Source organism: Balearica regulorum, chromosome 7 (genome assembly GCF_011004875.1).
Source record: "Balearica regulorum gibbericeps isolate bBalReg1 chromosome 7, bBalReg1.pri, whole genome shotgun sequence".
NCBI classification, from domain to species: Eukaryota; Metazoa; Chordata; class Aves; order Gruiformes; family Gruidae; genus Balearica; species Balearica regulorum.
Window position 1 is genome coordinate 33,969,659 of NC_046190.1, and position 18,416 is coordinate 33,988,074.

The following is an 18,416-nucleotide window of genomic DNA, read 5'->3' on the forward strand; positions in this document are numbered from 1 at the left end:
CTCAGGGCTTGCTGACAATTGACAGGAATAAACATCAGTTGCTGCTCCTTAGCCTTGAAGGAGGAGAACCTTGTGACAGCAAGGCCACAAGGCAGAATTAAGACCATTTCCACACAAGTGGGGCTTGCCATTGTCTTACTCCATTATCACTCATTACCTCTGTGGAAGACCCAAAGATGAAGCAGCACCTTCAAGGCCAGGTTGCCCCCAGTCGTACAACCAACTTTTACTCCAACCTTACCCGTAGACTATATGCAGCCCAGACTATACAAAACTCTATCAATCTCTGCTGGTAGCAGACTTCATTATAGCAGCGCAGGCTCAGAAAGATAACTGCAGAGGAAGGGAGGATGTAAAGAGGTTTGATCTGGAGAGCAGAAAAGTACCAGTGAGGGGAAAGAGCCAGAAAGGGAATGAGCTCAGTATTTCCCAGGCATTATCAGCAGGCCTAGACACCACCAGTAAGAACGAAAAGGAAAGTAAGATTTGGTCAAGGACATGTGTGAAAGGGAAGCCTGATGGATAAGAGGACTGAAAGGAACAGAAAAAGCAGGAACAGGTTGATTTGTTTTATTAAAAAAAAAAAAAAAAAGAAAAAGGGGGGGAGGCAAGAGGAAGGGCAAGAACCAGGACTATATCTGTCACTCGTCTCTCCCCGCCCACTCTGAAAAGTTTCAAAAGAGATCTGGAAAGAGAGAGGAAAAAAATGACTGTCAGATATTACTGTTCCAGCCACTGAGTCATGGCAGGAAACTACTGATACAGTAAACTAGTACTGTAAGGTCAGAGACTATTTGAGTTTTACCAAGGCTCACTGCAAAAGGAACAAATATCCAGTGGTGAGGATTTGTCCCTTTCGTAACTCTTGGTGTTACCATAGAACTGTTTCATCAAGCATGTTAAAAAAAAACAAAACCTGCCTTTATTTTAACATTTCACGTGAGTGCAGTCAGTTCTTTTCTTCCTCTCTTCCTGCATCTTTGTTTTTATTGCAACAGACACTTATTAAGAGAAGGATGTGGAGAAAGAGTAGAAAAAGCCTCCAGTCTTCAGGGTGCTACTGGATGCTTGGGCTACTCCAAAATCATTTTATTACAATCTTCTCATCCTTTCCTCAAATTAGTCACCGACAGTTCTCACCATCCACGCGGCCTTTTCAGACACAATTACTATCAGTCTTAGTGCAGTGCATGTGCAATGGGTGGAATTATTTCCACCAGGATGTCACAGCCATCCTAATTCCCACAGGAACACAGCAAAGAAAAAAAGCAGGAATTTGCTGCTGTGGGGAGGGCTCAGCAGCCTCCTCCCAGCCCATTAGAGAGCACCCTTACACTCCCTGTGCTGCCCAGACAGAAAGGCTCAGCTATGTTTTGGGGTTTTGTATTCCCCACCAAGAGCTGACCAAGTAGAGCACCACAGGATTCCCAGCTGCCAACCCAGAGGCACATACTGGCCATCCAGGGAAATTACATTTTTCAACTGACAAGCCCTTTTGGAAAGGTAAGATGCCACCTAGCCCCAAAGTGCTGAAGAAAGTGAAACAGCACACACTGGGGATTCAGGGATAACAGGAGAAGGAGCAATACAACATGGGACACGGATTCTTGGGGAACTGTTAGCTGTGTGCTACTATTTGTTACTTAAAGTTTTTAATGACTCACTTCAGTTTTGCTCCTGTTGCCTCGGCGTACCTGCTGCGGCTTTACAGCCACCCATTGCAGTGGACACAGCTAGGAGGCTCTTGTCCCAATTCAGGGGTTAAGGCGTAATGAGATCGTTGTGTGCATCTCCTACAGTAACCCACTATGCAACCCACTAAGCAAATTTCCAACTAAGCTAATTGCTTCCATAAGTCCCGAGGGTCTCTATCCAGCTCATCTGAGTCACAGGACCAAGCCCGAACCAGCCTTGGTCAAATACAGTTCAGCAGAAGGACACGTTCTCAAGAATTGCCTGCCAAATCAAGGAAGTCAGTCATACCAGGGAAAGACACCGGTGACCCTGGCAACTTGTTCCCTTCTTCCTCCACCAAGAAAACAAAGCAAAACAGAACTTGACACACCAGGCAGGAGGCATTTAATCCAGTGATGCACGGAACAAGGGAACACAGGAAAGTTGTGGGGCAACATCCTGCACAATCCTGTAATAAGCTGGGAAGCCATGGCTAGAGGCAATACACCTAGTGGTAAGCTATGGGCAAGCACAAACACAGGCACCTGCTGTTGACAGCAGCACTGAATCACAGACTGGTTTGGAAGAGACCTTAAAGCCCATCTAGTTCCAAACCCCCTACCATGGGCAGGGACACCCTCCACTAGACCAGGTTGCCCAAAGCCCCATCCAGCCTGGCCTTGAACACTTCCAGGGAGGGGGCATCCACAGCTTCTCTGGGCAACCTATGCCAGTGCCTCACCACCCTCACAGTAAAGAATTTCTTCCTAATATCTAATCTAAAGATACCCTCCTTCAGCTTAAGGCCATTACCCCTTGTCCTGTCACTCCATGCCCTTATAAACAGTCCCTCTCCAGCTTTCTTGTAGGCCCCTTCAGGTACTAGAAGGTTGCTATATGGTCTCCCTGGAGGCCTTCTCTTCTCCAGACTGACCAACCCCAACTCTCTCAGCCTGTCTTCACCAGAGAGGTGCTCCAGCCCTCTGATCGTCTTTGTGGCCCTCCTCTGGACTTGCTCAAACAGGTCCATGTCCTCCTTATGTTGAGGGCCCCAGAGCTGGAGCTGGATGCAGTACTCCAGGTGGGGTCTCATGAGAGCAGAGTAGAGGGGGAGAATCACCTGCTGGCCACAGTTCTTTTGATGCAGCCCAGGATACGGTTGGCTTTCTGGGCTGTGAGTGCACATTGTCAGCTCAAGTTGAGCTTCTCATCCACCAACACCCTCAAGTCCTTCTCCCCAGGGCTGTTCTCAATCCATTCTCCGCCCAGCCTGTAGTTGTGCTTGGGATTGCCCCGACTCATGTGCAGGACCTTGCACTTGGCCTTGCTGAACTTCATGCGGTTCGCACAGACCCACCTCTCCAGCCTGTCAAGGTCCCTCTGGATGGCACCCCTTCCGTCCAGCGTGTCGACCACACCACACAGCTTGGTGTCATCAGCAAACTTGCGGAGGGCGCACTTGATCCCACTGTCCATGTCACTAACAAAGATGTTAAACAGCGCCAGTCCCAATACCAACCCCTGAGTAATGCCACTCGTCACTGGTCTCCACACGGACATCGAGCCATTCACCACACCTCTGAGCGCGACCAACCAGCCAATTCCTTATCCACTGAGTAGTCCATCTGTCAAATCCATGTCTCTCCAATTTAAAGACAAGGATGTCATGTGGGACAGTGTCAAATGCTTTGCACAAGTCCAAGTAGATGGCATCAGTTGCTCTTCCCTTATCCACTAACGCTGTAACCCCTTCATAGAAGGCCACCAAATTTGTCAGGCATGATTTGCCCTTAGTGAAGCCATGTTGCCTGTCACCAATCACCTCCTTATTTTCCATGTGCCTTAGCATAGTTTCCAGGAGGATCTGCTCCGTGATCTTGCTGGGCACAGAGGTGAGACTGACTGGCCTGTAGTTCCCCAGTTCTTGCTTTTTTCGCTTTTTAAAGAAGGGAGTTATGTTTCCCCTTTTCCAGTCAGTGGGAACTTCACCAGACTGCCATGATGGACAGTGGCTTAGCAACTGTTGGCCATCAACCAGTTCCCACAGGGCCTACAGATGCGTCTCATCAGGTCCCACGGACTTGTGCACCTTCAGGTTCCTTAGATAGTCTTGAACTTGATCTTCTTCTACAGTGAAAGCCTCAAGTGTGGAATCCCTCCACCTTTTCCTGACAGTAGCTTTAAAGGCTGCTTAATGGCTTTGCTGTTTTAACAAATAAAATAATTTGTGACATTACAGAAACTAGCCAGATACTATATGCAGTGCATCACCATAACATATAGCACGGCTGAACTTCAAAACATTCCTGTCAGAGATCACTGGCCAAAAAAGAGAACACACACCCCACACCCCACCCCCACCCCCCCCAAAAAAAAACCTGTTCCCCTCTCATCTGGGCTTACAGGTACTGATGAATTTGATGACATGATGATGATTTCCAGCAGGGGAGCAATATTTGTCTCAGTTTCCACACCAAAAGCAGCCATGGAAAAGGGCAAAGAATATAATGACTCAGTATCACAGGGCGGAGACTAATTAGCAGCAGATCAGGAGCAAGAAGTGGTCTCTGGAAGAAGGTGCTTTCATGAGCAGAGCATGATCTTACTCATCGCCTGTCTTGATCAACTGCAGAGGTTTCCATGAAACAAATGCTAAGGCTGCCTCACTGTCACAAACTGAAAAAAAAAAAACCAACCTTTGGTGGGGCTTTTTGATTTAAAAGAAGTCCCTCTGTTTGGAACCTTCCCTACTCTCTTCTTCCAGTATCCAGTTTGTCCTGGCAGGGAGGAAGTCCCCCCACAGTAACCAAAATCTCACTGTACAGCAGGAGCGCTTATCAGTCAGTACCTCCATCAGCTCTCTCAGTTCACTTAGGACAGATATCAAAGATATTAAGAATAGGAGGACAGCACCATCCTTTCACTCAACCAATGCAAATGAACCACAGGGTCATTTCGGCAATAGCTTCTTTCAAGACATGCTATTCCCCTCAGTGATTTCAGGCAACCAGTGAACTGATAGCACTTACCTTTTCACTGGGTTAAAAACATTTTATCTAATTAGTTATCACATTACCCCATCAGCAAGATGAATTTTATTGCTGCTGTAACAAACCTGTCATACCTCTGGGTTTATCAGAAAAGTACACTGTGAACACACTGAAAGGTAATTCTTGTCTTATAAATGATTTAGCTGATTTTTTCTAAGAATACATTGGGAAACTCTGGCAAAACTGAGATTTGAATCTGAGTCTCCTAGTGCTCCTGCCTGTTCTTAATGGGACTCACTGGATTGCCTCCTAGTAAAATTTTTTTCTTCTGAAAAATCTATTGCTTACTTAAGGAAGCTTAAATGCTCAAAAGCCCAAGAATTGATTTGTTTATTTTTAACTAAAACAGCAAGTGCATTTTTCAGAAACTGATGTATGCCCATTCATATTGAGAAAGGCTTTGGCAATTAGCATTTATCTTTAGTTTTGCAGGGCTGATGGAAGGCACTGACTTTATCAATTTTAAAGTCTCCATTCCTCAGGATTAAACCAAAGGTGGGGAGCGGAGATTCTCATGCCATACTCCACTCTCAGCTCAGCTGGAACCACAGGAGGGTCAGTCAGGATGCCCTATGAACCAAGATAAATTGGGCTGTCTGTCAAGCACCAACCTCCCCACGGGTACGGGTGCGTCTGCACAGCTCCCCGATCTCACATGGGCTGGGAGGAAATCCCTCCCAAGATAACAGACACTGCTGAGCACCGCTGCTTTAAAAAAATTACAATGAACATGGGCAAATGCATGCCCTTTAAAATATTTTGAAGGGTTTTAACAATTACCTTGTTATTTGATGTCCAGGACTTTGACAAGCAAAGGTGATAGACACCACCCACTCACCTCAGCTGAGGTCTGAACCACACTGTCAATGTGACACAATGACGAGGCCCTCCGGCTCTCTCTTGCCTTGCTGGCCTGTCATTACAGCATTTCCTTAAGGCAGCAGGAACTCTGGCATCCCATAAATCCTCCTCTCCTAGGCAACAAGCTGATTGACTCTCTATTTCCTACATTTCTTTGTTTTTTTTCATTCATTCTTAACTGCGTAACTGGTAGCTCCATCCACCAGGTTTTCTACTTCTGCAGCTTATGATTTTTTGAAGCAGCCAAAGGGATTTAGGAACTTACACCTCCCTGCAGCAGTGGTTGGGCAGGCTTTTGCCAAAATCTGCCAGCTTAGGAAAGGCACGGAAAGCACTCACTCTGACACAGCGCAGTCTCAGTGATCCATCTGAATGTTCACACAATATAAAAAGGTGTGCAGCAGCCTGTGATGGGATGGAAATAGTGATGAGCGGGGACAGATCCCTTCATTTATTTTGAAAATACCATCCACGGTCAATTAAACTTATTTCCTGGGCAGCTTGGCCACGTGTGGGAGCAGGCCCTCAGTTTTATACCCCTCTGCAGCCTGGAAGGACTTGCCAGCAACAGCACACGTGAGCAGTGGCACAAGCAGGAGGCAGCGATTCCGTACGTAGGACGTGCCCCACCAAGGCAGCCCTCGCCCCCTTCCCCAGAGGGCACAACTGGCGAGAAGCACCTGAGAGCTGCCCACGCTGCGTTGTCAGACCCGTATCCTTCAGACAGGCCTGACAGAGTTCCACATTGTGTCCAATGCTGTGCAATGACTGCACAAATGTTGTCCCCACTGCTGTCCTCAGCCTCTTGTCTGGGGTGTGACATCTGCCAGCTAACTCCTGAGCATCATCTCAGATAGAGAAGGACACATCCCCACAATCTCAAAGCTCATTCCACTCTTCTGAGAGCTGCAGAAATTACTAGGGAGAAAACTAGTTCAGTACTGGGAAAGTACCAAAATAAATGTGAGAGACACTTTCTCTCGCCACAGTTCATCATCAGAAACAAGGAGAGACATAAGAGACCAAGCGGCTTTCTTGGGTCTTGCAGAGACCTCCCGCAGCCCACGCACCTCTGAACTGCTCACTGATCTTCCGCACAATAGCTCTATGAGCCTCAATCCAATTGATATGGTTGACTTTCATACATAAATTTCAATTATGTATAAAATCCCAAATTCATTACACCTTAAAGCGTGGCAGTTTTAACTCAAAGTTTTGAGGCTTTTCACTATATTCTACTAGCAAGACCACTGTATTTTATCATACACATGAGGAAATCTTCCCAAATAGTACTGGGGAAAAAATATGTACATCTCTCTGGAGGCTGCCCAAATCGCCATGCCTGCAGTGAGCGATGCAGTAGCTGAAGTAGGGATTAGTGAAGGGAGTAGCGAAGAGGATTGAGCCCGTTGCCTGCTCAGTGGGAGGCACGAGGAGCTCCTCGCCAGGTGTCAGCAGATGGCTGCACACTGAAGGTATCTCCCTAATGACACCCATGGGAAACAGCTGGCAAAAACCTAGGATGAGGCTCAGTTGCCTGAACAATTTGTCCAACATCATTTAGCCACCTCTGGGCATCTGCAATGCCTGCATGGGGCTGAGGCTGGGGCCCAGGACACTTGGGAGGCCACTGCTCCTCTGCAGCAATAGCTGGAGTTCAGGCACCACACGCGTGGGCACCTCAAACAGCACTAGTCCTCTACATTTTCACACCTGAATCATTCCTCTGGAAACCAAACTAAAAGCAAATGGAAAAACTGGTAATCACAGGAAATCAAGTTATAACTCTCCTGTCTGCACTGTTAGAAGTCAAGTTTAGGGTCTGACATGTGAATATCATGATCTGATAACAATTACCAGGAAAATACCAACCTAAAGGGCAGTGACACACCCTCACTGCTCTGTTTACAAATGTCACTGTCATATGAGATACTAGTCAAACACATCAGCAGACTAAAAATAAACCACAATAGGATATGTTGATAAATATTTCAAAACAGTATGGCCTTTTACATGACTAATGTTAGTGTGATTTCAGACTGACAGGGAAACAACCAATGTTGGTTGCATGCTAACTGTGTTCAGAGGAGTGAAACAGGTAACTACCAACAACCCTGCCATTTTATTCTCCAATTAGAAAACGTTACTAGGTATATCAAACAGTCAATGCCATTACTACTCACTACAGTGAGTAGTAGAGGATACAAGTATAAGGTCCACAGCTTATCATCTTAGAAGAGTAGCAACCATTTGCAAGCAACAAGGTTTATCCTTTCAGGACAGTGTGGGCTGGTTTTATGCACCAGCCAAAAGAGCCCATATCACAGAGAAGTTAGAAAGTGTCTGCCCAGACCTTTAAGAGGATTTTATTGCCAGTTAGATCACCATCAAACCATTTTCACAATAGTATCTGCCACCAAACTGTTGCTAATTAGTCAGTCCCTCCGTCAGCGAGGGAGGAAGACATGACAGCAAAGACAGAATTCTCTTAAAAAACGGTCCAAAAAGCCCCAGTAAGGATTGCAGCACTTTGTGGCCTACACCATGCTTGTCACAGGGCAGGGAGAGGGAATCTGCATGTCACAGCGTGTTGCAATCGCTGTGGAAACATCTTTCTCTTCTTGCTTCCTCTCCACCCTTGTTCAGAGAGTTAAGGTAAGATGGGAAAGCAGCTGCAGCTTTTAGGACATCCCATCCAGGGACCCAGGACAGCAGTGGCAACGCTCCTTCAGTGTGCTCTGTAGCCTCAGTTGCTCTTTGGTTGCTTTAATGTTTTCCCTGTAAGTATCGCTCCTCTAACTGTTGTGTGTAGCAGAAAGTAAGTTCATGGAAGGCACTGAACTGTTTGGATGGTATTGTAACAGGGGCCACACAACAGACAATGGAGTCAAGGATCTACTGAAGCAAATGGTTCTGCATTGGGAGAGAAAGAAGAATTGGGATAAGTGACTTGACTTGGGGAAGAGGGATTCACAGCTCTATGAAAGCCTATGGAACAACTATTCTAACACTTAAATAAAGTAAGTTTTCCATTCTGCACACCACAACCTCCAAGTGGAAAGGAAGGCTCTTCCAGGGTTGAGTTTAACAAGCTGAAAGGTCCATATGGAGAAACACAGGAGCCCCAGGAGTGTAGAAACCTGCATTTGGCTCTTTGATCTCACAGAGATGTCTGAACAGATAGAGCCTGATTACCTAAGCACATGAGCAGCTTTATTGGAATTCTTTGTCCACCATTCTCCCAAGAATATGGAGAGGGAGATTGCATGGTTGGGTATTTCAGCAGTTCCTCGGTGAGGACAGAAGCATACGGTCTGGGAGGCTTGGAGAGAGTTCTTTGAAAAGAGAAAGCAGTGTGTTTCTAATGAAACACCCACCACCTTCTCTAGGATGATGTACTGGCAATGCCAGAGTGCAATGGGCTGCTCTGCCAGTTCTCTGAAGACAGGAAACCCTGGATGTGCGTGCCAAGTCCTCTGTCTCCTTTCTTCTACCTCCTTCCAAACAGACCAGGCCCCAGAGCACTGAAGGGGACTGCTGCTTGTAGCAATAACCCACACACTCTGGTAGCCTCATCTATCTGGGGATCCATAGAGTGTTAGGCTACGGGCCCACTACAGCATCTGCCCGCTCCTTATACTACAAGGGCCTCCTAGAAACACTGAGCGTACGGGTCCAAAAGCGATTTTCTTTCTATCTCAGATTGCAATGATGCCAGCAGCGTGTCCACCCTCCTAAACGCGCTCAGCTCGGCAGTTTACCAAACACACTTGGAATCTGAAGGGCCAACAAGGAAACGGTATCAATGCTGACAGCCTGAATTTTTGCAAAGTTAAAAGGAGGTTTATAGAAAGAAAGTAAAACATTTCAACGTACATACTTATGCTGCTGTTCTGTCGCACATCTGCCCAAGTTGCATTTATCTGCAAATCTTCTCTACAATCGGCCACTTTCATGAAATAAAATTTATTTCTGCTGAAAAATAATATATACAGCCCAACACTGTGTGCATCATTCATGCAGAATGAAAAAGCATTCACTGCTGTTGGGAAAGGGTCATCTTATGAATGCTGCAGAACCCATAAACAGATACAAGTTACATCCAGTTCCTAAGTATTAAGAAATACACATAAAAGGAGACCTCCCACCAAGATGGCAGAAAGCTCAAACTAAAGGAAGAGGGAAAGGACAGCCGTGGTTACTCAGACACATAATGCCTGAGAGCTCTTCCAAGATGATGTCATTTCAAACACAACCTTTTTGCCAGGTCCACACATAAATTTCTCATGCTTGGACAAAGCCATCCACTTTGGAGAGACAGTCTGGTGGGCAGCTGGCAACATGAGCACCAGGACAGTATGATATCCCCTTGTATCCTGCTATTTTTTTATTATTTGGGAGTGCTCTCCTTATGCAGAGCGCATGACAAAAACATGCCTGTACAGTAATGTAAATTCAACCAAAACCAGCAGCAGAAAACCTTTCAGAAAAAGACGTTCTTTCCAAGTACGTTTTACTCCCCTAGTAATTATACAACTTCAGAAATTAACATAGCATTGTGAAGCGTTACCTCAAGAACTGGGCACTTGTGCTGTGTTTGTATGGAGCATTGCTGAAAGCTCATGGACTTTCTGAAACGTGCCAGCAATCCCACAGTGTAAATCTCTGCTTCAGTCGTGTTCCATTTCTCTGTATGGGAAACTAAACCAAAGACTTAGCACTTGACAGAGCTGAGTATATGATAATCACCAAGTGGAAACTTGCCATGTTTGGGAATCCAAGACTTCTCCCTTCCTTTCCAAGACATCCTTTGCTTGATCCTGGCCAGCCATGGGAAGTCAGAGAAATATACATGGTCTAACTTGTCAACCAGTCAATAAACTATGCAAAAAAGTCAACCTCCTTTTTCCTCTCAAGCCTCTTTTATAACCTTTCCCTTCCACACACACCAAATACTTGAAAACCACAGGCTTCCCGTGCTATTGTTTTTTTTGTTTGTTTGTTTTTTTTTTTTTACGGCTTCTAGTGTGAAAATGCTTCATAATATTGTAACACAAATTAATAGTTTTAGCTTGTCCCCTTCAGTACATATGCTTGTTTTCCTCATGTTAATGACATTACTTTAAATAGAAGATATAATAAACCAGGAAAAAGTATTTCCTAGTAAGGTGTTAAAAAGCTGATAGAAACATGCAATTACCATGGCATATTCATTTTTAAATACATACTGTACGTGGTCATTTCAGACATGCTGGAAACAGAGGAATTATTCAATACATGACTTTGGCAAATACATTACAGCAAATATATTTACAAATATATTCCACAGACACTGCCACAAATTTATACTAAAGAATCGAAGCCATCAGTTAAAAGGAAGGCAGTAGATACTAATCCTTGCAATGGAAAAGTTATTTCAAAATGTGAACTCAACCACATCCTCTTTAGTATGAGCTTGCCAACATTCACTATAGTCTTCCTGAATCTATAGAAACCCTGAGACAACAGCTCAGAGAAACGTATAAGTATACATTTCATATTAAAAGAAAGGCTCACTCTGAAAACCAACTATAATAATTTGAACATTAACACTGACAACTATATTCACATTCAGCCCTGGAACAGATTTGTGCTCGCTCAGAGCTTTCAGACTTGGTGCAAAGGCTGGAGGAGGACCACCATCACTTTGGAACAGCAAAAAGCAGGAATTAATAATCCAAGCCCCTAAGCTTGAGGTCCTAGACTTGGCCCAATAGCACAAGAAAAAAAGGAGAGGGAAGACACACTAAAAACTTCTATCAACTCTAGCACCTCACAAACATAATCCAGCTGCAATGTTTTCCAGGGTGGCAGATCCACCTAACCCCAGCCAGCCTCATCACATCTCCAAAACACAACATCAGTTCTGTCCAGTGAACCTGCACAATGCTTAGCCTGTTCCAAAGACTGTACCTCAGCACAGTATAAAATTGAATTTACTTTCAAGTAGTCAATAATACAAGGAGCATGAGCAAGCTGCTTCCATACTTTATGTTTTCCATAGTAACAGCTTAATTTCTGAGCTTACCTGTAGCTGCCACACAGCTTGGAGTTCACTGCAGATTCATAGTTGTCCTCACATTTCCAACACAGAAGTAACCAGTAGGTGTGCTGTTCTCTTCTTTCTGGGGGCAAACAAAAGACAGAGACAATTTGTAATCATTTATTGAACACACATTTCAGTCATTTAATTAAAGACCAGGGGAAGGAAGCAGGAAAAGGAGAAACAAAGCTAGCTTTAAACCAGCTTAATAATCTCCAAGCCCATCTGTCCACACCTTTTTATATGTAAGAGTAGTATAAGGGTGCCATGATGACAGCAAGTGGTGGCCAAATCAATCAACACATCTACATGGGCAAATTCTTAAGGAATCGGGCTGCTTGTCCCAAATGTTTTGTTGCACTGCTAAAACAGCTGATGCTCAAGACTGCAATGACATGGAAAACACCTGATCTAATTTGGATTTAGCCTTGGTAATAGGCCTTTATCACCAGCACAGCAGGACATAATAAAACTTACATAATTGAGCAACAAAGCTTACTCCTGCTTGTCTTTTTTTAGCAGTTTCTTTATGATGGCACAGGAATCCCTGTAAATGGGTGCTCTTTGCATTTACTACACATGGCTTGGTTTAAACTTTAGGATAGTGCTAAAAGCAGTGAGTCTTGTCCACAGAGGTGCCTGCTTGGCTGCTGCAGACTGCTGAGGAGCCAGCGATACCAGAGCTTTGCAAGGCCCAGCACCATACTCTGAGGCTGGAGCTCACTGCTCGATAGTCTCTCCAGAATCAGAATTACCACATTAAGAGAATTGAACTCAGATTTTGTTGAGACTTTATAGCAAACATTTCCAGAAGGGAGGGTAGGGGACAGACACAAGCCTACATACGCTGCTTGGCCTCCAGCTGTGCTCGTGCAGCCATGCCCACAAGGCAAAGGCTGCCTGGCTGCATCCACGCCATGCTCCGAGCTGTGATGGCAGCCCAACCGCCATCTCCTCAGCGCCTTGGGACAGCAGTGCCACGCCCGCAGCCCTTTTATACCAACAGCCCCACCTGCTGGGAGGGACCAGCCATTCACGTCACAGAGTGGGAGAGGCAGTGCCCTATAGCTGCAGGGCAGGAAGCCCAGAGCCCGCCCACCGTGGGGCTGCCCTTTTTTGGGCCAGTGGAACCGGGCATCCACAAAGCTGCAAAATTCTACCCCAAAATAGAATTTAACTTCTCTGCAAGTGCCTGAGGGAATAAAACAGTCCATGCAGTTGCTGGAAAAGGGGTACTGCCCAAATACACAGGAGATCCTGTTAGGAACATCTCAACTTCAACTGAACTTTGACGGGGGGAAAAAAACATTCAAAAAATGGGAGCTGCAAAACTGTGAAGGTCTGGTTCCAAGCAGGGTCTCCGGCAGGCGAGTGTGGGAGCAGTGGGGAAACCTCAGGAAAAAAACAGCTCCATTTAAGATAAATGGTGGCACTCAAGCTGTGGTGGTGGTGCTGGCAGAGCCCATGTGGCATTGCAGAAAACAGTGGCAAGAAGGGGGAACTGAAAGCCTTGGAGGGGCTCTGCAAAGCCGCCTTCCCCACGGGCACACAGCCGGCCAGCTGCTGGCCGGCCCTTGCACAACTGCTCCCTGCAGCCAAAAAGACCCAGAAAGGGTGACAGGCGGCCAACGGCGGGGCAAGGGCACCAGGTCCAGAAGGGACCTGGGACGCCTCCCCTTCTCCATGTCCCCCTGGGACCCCTCGGTCCATGCCCACACCCGATCCACCCTGCTGGCACTGAGCCCCCTCAGAGCACCCTCCCTGCAGACTGGCGGAGCCCCGGGGGTTCTCAATGGCCAGTCTGCCTTAGTGACATTCCTGCCCCTACATACGTTTTCACCAGAGACACCATCTCTCGTTCTTCTCTCATCACAGAAGCAGCAACTTTATGGAGCTCCAACTCCTGCCTGTTAGCTCAAGCCAAAAGGGGTAACTATAAACTCAGAATAAATACTAATTAACCTGAATCTTTCTTCATATCGTGATCTGAACCAGACGCTATATCTATCTTTAACTTGAGGCTGCTTTGAGATGCACCCTCTATCCGCAGTAGACAAAAATAAGATTCCTTCTTTTGATAAAGTTATTCGTGGGCCTCAACAGGACACATTTCTTGGCAATGTCGTGCTCTTCTCTTTAAACACTGTGAACTCACAGGGGGCTGAAAGGCCGTGTATTTTGAGTGCCTCCAATACAACAAGTATTAATGTAATTTAATCCACCAACTTTCCCATGTTCTGCTGGAAAAAAGTGGTGCAGGGAAGGTGAGTTACTTCTCGCAGCAGGACAGCTTCTGCAGTGCAGGTAGCATTGACTAGGGGCTGTCCCATAAAACCCAGCCAAAGGCTGCACGGGAACATGACTGAGACTGGCCCCCCCAAGGCAGGGCAGAGCGAGGGAGAAGCCCTACACTATCTCCTGTTGAGCTGGCTGAAATCAATAGTGCTTTAGATGGGTTCTAGTGTCAGAGAGAGAGTAATAGAGCAGGGTTAAAAATGAAGATTTATTTCCCTGAGTGCATCAACATTTCCAAAGCTGCTTTGATTTTTTACTTTGTTGGAAGTAGCTCCAATATTTTCTAAATTACTGAAAACCACTATTGAAAGCTCACGTAACAAAACTGTGCTTTTCATTATGACTGTTGGTAGTTATGCAGGCAACATACATAGAGAAACTATACAAACCAGATTTACTGTAAAAGCCGAAACCTTGCATAAATGCAGCTGTGTTTTCTTGTAGAAAAATAGGTTATTTGGGGGAAAATATTTTTGGACTTCAAAAAACAGTGACAAGCATACCAAACAACTCTTGGCAAGAGCTGCGCAAAGCTAAACCCTGCCCAGTTCCACCTCTCGAGCACCTTCTGCGCAACATAGTCTCACATTAGCCAGGCTGGTAGTCTGTATTAGTGACATAATCTTCAAATCACCTCAGTGTGGACACGTAAGTTTTAACATGCCTGCAGATGAAGTCATAAAATTAAGCCTCTGCCATTTTAAATTTGCATAAATAAAGTGGCTTAATAGTGTGATTTGTTTGTATGGCACGAACTTAATCTGTATATAGTAGCACAGTGAGCCCAAAGATGTGTCAGGCAGTGGCAGCTACGCAGGGATGGCACACCTCTCCGTCCCCAGACCCTCTGCTGCAGAACGCAGGGGCCTCTCGGTCTGTAGGAGAGATATCTCGCTTGTGAGGCCAGGATGTTACCCACCCTCTCGTTACATGGGCACGTGAGGAACTGCCTACGTGTCAGGGCACCTGGTTGGCAACCGGGTCCTCTGACATAGAGACTATTATTGGTTGCCCTATGTACGTACCTGACTCTGCGCGCCACACGCACTGGCGCCTGCTGCTGCCCCTCCAGAAAGGCAGCAAGGCGAGGAACCTGGGCTGTGCGCCTTCCCAGAAATCATCACCCCAGCTGCCAAGGGAAAGGTGGAGGGGAGAATGCTCTGCCCACACAGCTAGAAAGCCTCGGAGGGCTAATCCCCAATAATTTCAGTTTATTGGCTCTTGCCTGGAAATGAGAGGAAACGGTGAAAAAAGCCCACAAATCTATGCTGTAGAACTGCAGCTCCATCCCCCAGGAGAGCTAGAACAGGTATTTGGTAGCCAAAAGCATTGAGGATGAAGTACTGTTCCACCTTCTTGGCAAATCCAACCACCATCTACCTCCCATCTGTGTCCTGCAAAGTGGCTGTGTTTCCCAGGGCAGTGAGGTGCTAAGTGTGCAGAAAGAAGCGTAAGGTGCAATCAGAAGTTACCTCATTCTTACCAAAACTGATGGGAATTAGATAACCAATGTTTTTTGAGAACCCTGCTAAATTTAATGCCTAAATCACTTTTATGTCCTTCTATTTAGGGTACTGGCTTTTATTGTACATCTCCAAAGGTCACTAGGAAACACTGGCCAGAGTTTAGGCTACCTGAACAGAGTCCCAGGTGCTCGTCTGTACTTTAGGCACTCAAAACAACCTTTAAAAGCCTGGTCAGGAGTCCCTTCCTTGAGCTGAAGGCTCATGTTCTTAGATCAGTCCCATAACCAAAACTGCCATCGTAACAAATGCACAGGCATCTCCTTTCCTGGACGTGGGTGGTTTTGATGCCTGCACTGGTTATAAGCAGCAATGTCCTGGAGATCATGAAATTTAGGAAGATGAGTAATGTATGAAGTGTGGAGGCAGTGAGAAATGATCCACATATTATGTGCTTTTATTTAATAATTTATAAATAAATATCAGCTTTCCCCAAACTGCCCCTCAGCCTAGCAATTATATGTTGGCTGATTTCTTGTTAGTGCTGTTCTTTTATAATAACAAACTGTTCCCAAAGCCTCACATACAGAGAGTTAGACAATCAAAGTACTGTGTGCGATTTTCCACTTAATTCATTCAGTTAGCTGCAATTAAAACAATACAATTCAAAGCCTTGTGTGTTTCTCTGAAAAAATACAAAACTTTAGTTGTTACTATTAATATATACAACCTACAAGAAAGAGTTAACAAAGCCCCTTTGTCTTCCCTGTTGTAGTAGAGTAATTTTCTTATCCCTTTCTGTAGATGCCCTGGCAGTCATCAATATTTCTTTCAGTCACTGTTCTTCACAAGACACACACTTTTCATTCAATTGCACAGAAAAGAAAGGAATTCAGTGGGCCAGATTCCCTCGGTGGTCAGATCCGTTCACCGCAGCTGCCCGGGGAGGAATCTAGGTGAAGGTGCAGGGGTCTCATCAAGAAGAGAATCCAACCTATTTAGAAAGGAAGAGGTCACCATTTTAGCAGGCAGTAACCAAATTTCTGTTCAGGTTTTACCAGATATTTTACCACAATATTTCACATTTCTGGAAAAGCAGTGTCTTCATGGCTACTGATCTCTGCTCACCCACTTAATATAAACGGCATACCAAATTTTAGCGTCACTATAGAGCCATTCCTTTTTTGTTTTATGGGGCTTCACTAATGAAGCCTGATGACAAACTAATTAATATTATACTAGTTTCACAGATGCAAAAGAGAGCAGAGGCTGTATGCTGCCCCACCAGACAGGGATAACCATCCTGACAGAGCAGCTGTGACTGTCTCCCATACTAGCAAGCTCCCCCAATACTGGGCAGATGTCCATCAGCCGAGCACACGCTCAGAGTGTGCAGCGCTCAGAGAGTAGCAACATTCTCGCAGACCGAGGATGCACTGCGGTTGTCCAAGTCTCACAACATTTCCAGAGCTTCTACGAGCAAGGTGCATCTCAATGCTGTCCTGAGTAGAAGACTAAACTCCTGACACACTACTATTCAGTATGTTAATTCAGTATTTCAGCTCTAATTGTTGACAGAGGTTTTGATTCAGCCTACTCCTGCAACAGAATAACAAACCACTGATTTGGATCTGTAGTTTCACTTATTATCCCACCAACATAAATCAGCATTTTATTTAAGCTCAGTTCCTCAAGAAAGAACTATTGTGCCTACTTTGATAAGATGGTATGAAACTTATCCAAACATTTATCAAACTATGCGAAATCTTATTGGAAGACCATGTTCTGACATTTTTTGAATAAAGTCCTTCAAGAAAAATGACACCAAAATGCGTGTCGGAGCAGATTCCCAAAGTCTGGTCCAAAGGGAATTCACAGCTCATCTAGTGCTCACCTTTATTCTTTTATTCTAGTACACAACAGCAAAAGAAGGGGATGGCAAGTCAAAAAGAGTCAAAACCAGCATTTTTTTTCCTTTTTTCCTTTTTTCTTTTTTTTCCTCTTTTTTTTTTCCTTTCAGAAAAGCAGAACTCTCTGCCAAACCCAGCTCCAATTACAGAAACACTTTCCGGTATTTTCCTTCCTTCCATTTACTCCAGTTCTACAAATATGGTACACAGCAATGAATGTCAAGGAAGGCAATTCACTAGAGAAGGTACTTATTCCAAAGTTATTCTTATTAAAAGAAACGCTAATATTACACTCCTGGCATATGACTTTATGCTTGAAGAATCTTGCAATTTACATATAATCTGAGTGAAATAAATATAGTTGAAAGACCACATCTCCAACTGATGATGAATGTTTCCAGCAAGTGTAACAGAAAAAAAAAAAAAACAACCAACCATCTCTGCTTGGCACGTTTTTTACAAATGTGTTTTCTTAGCTTAGGTTGCTAAAACAGAGATAACACTAGGCAGATAGCAACTGTATGTGTTCTGTAATAAACATTCTTTTCATAAGGCATTTCAAGGCAATTGGATTACTAAAAAACTTTATAAAAAGTTAAACTTATCATCAATGTATATACCAAGGATCATGTTATTACAGTAAACAGTATATAGTAAGGCACTGTCCATGAAATCAAAGAGATATTTCATATCACTTTAATATACTGACATTATCGACCCACCTATAAATACCGTTAACATTTTCATTATCATCTACACTTAACCTTCTCTATGCTTTCAAGTGCCCTTATGTCCAATACCTGAAAACATGCAATTCAGTTCCACAGAGTAACTCCAAAAAAAACATCAAGGAAGTTCTTTATTGGTTTCTCTCAATGACTTCCAGATTAAATCTGCTCTTCTATAAACACAGTAAAGGTTTTCTGTGAGTGTCTAGTCTAAAAACACATGATTGAAGTTAGTAGATCTTTTCAATCCAGCAACAAAGGACCATGCAACTGTAACACAGCTAATAACTCTGCTGATGACACACATACCAGAACAAAAATCAGTGCCGAGACCCTTCGTATCAGAAGAACAA

At 44.7% G+C, this 18,416-nt stretch overlaps 1 long non-coding RNA gene across 1 annotated transcript in view; it reads right to left on the bottom strand.

The window, feature by feature from the left end:
• Window positions 1-15,724: 15,724 nt before the first annotated feature.
• Window positions 15,725-18,416, bottom strand: part of LOC142602643 (uncharacterized) — a 60,431-nt gene continuing 57,739 nt past the window's right edge. Inside the window, exon 13 of the long non-coding RNA XR_012836400.1 lies at window positions 15,725-16,419. This is a non-coding gene — a long non-coding RNA (uncharacterized LOC142602643). The remainder of the gene's footprint in view (window positions 16,420-18,416) is intronic.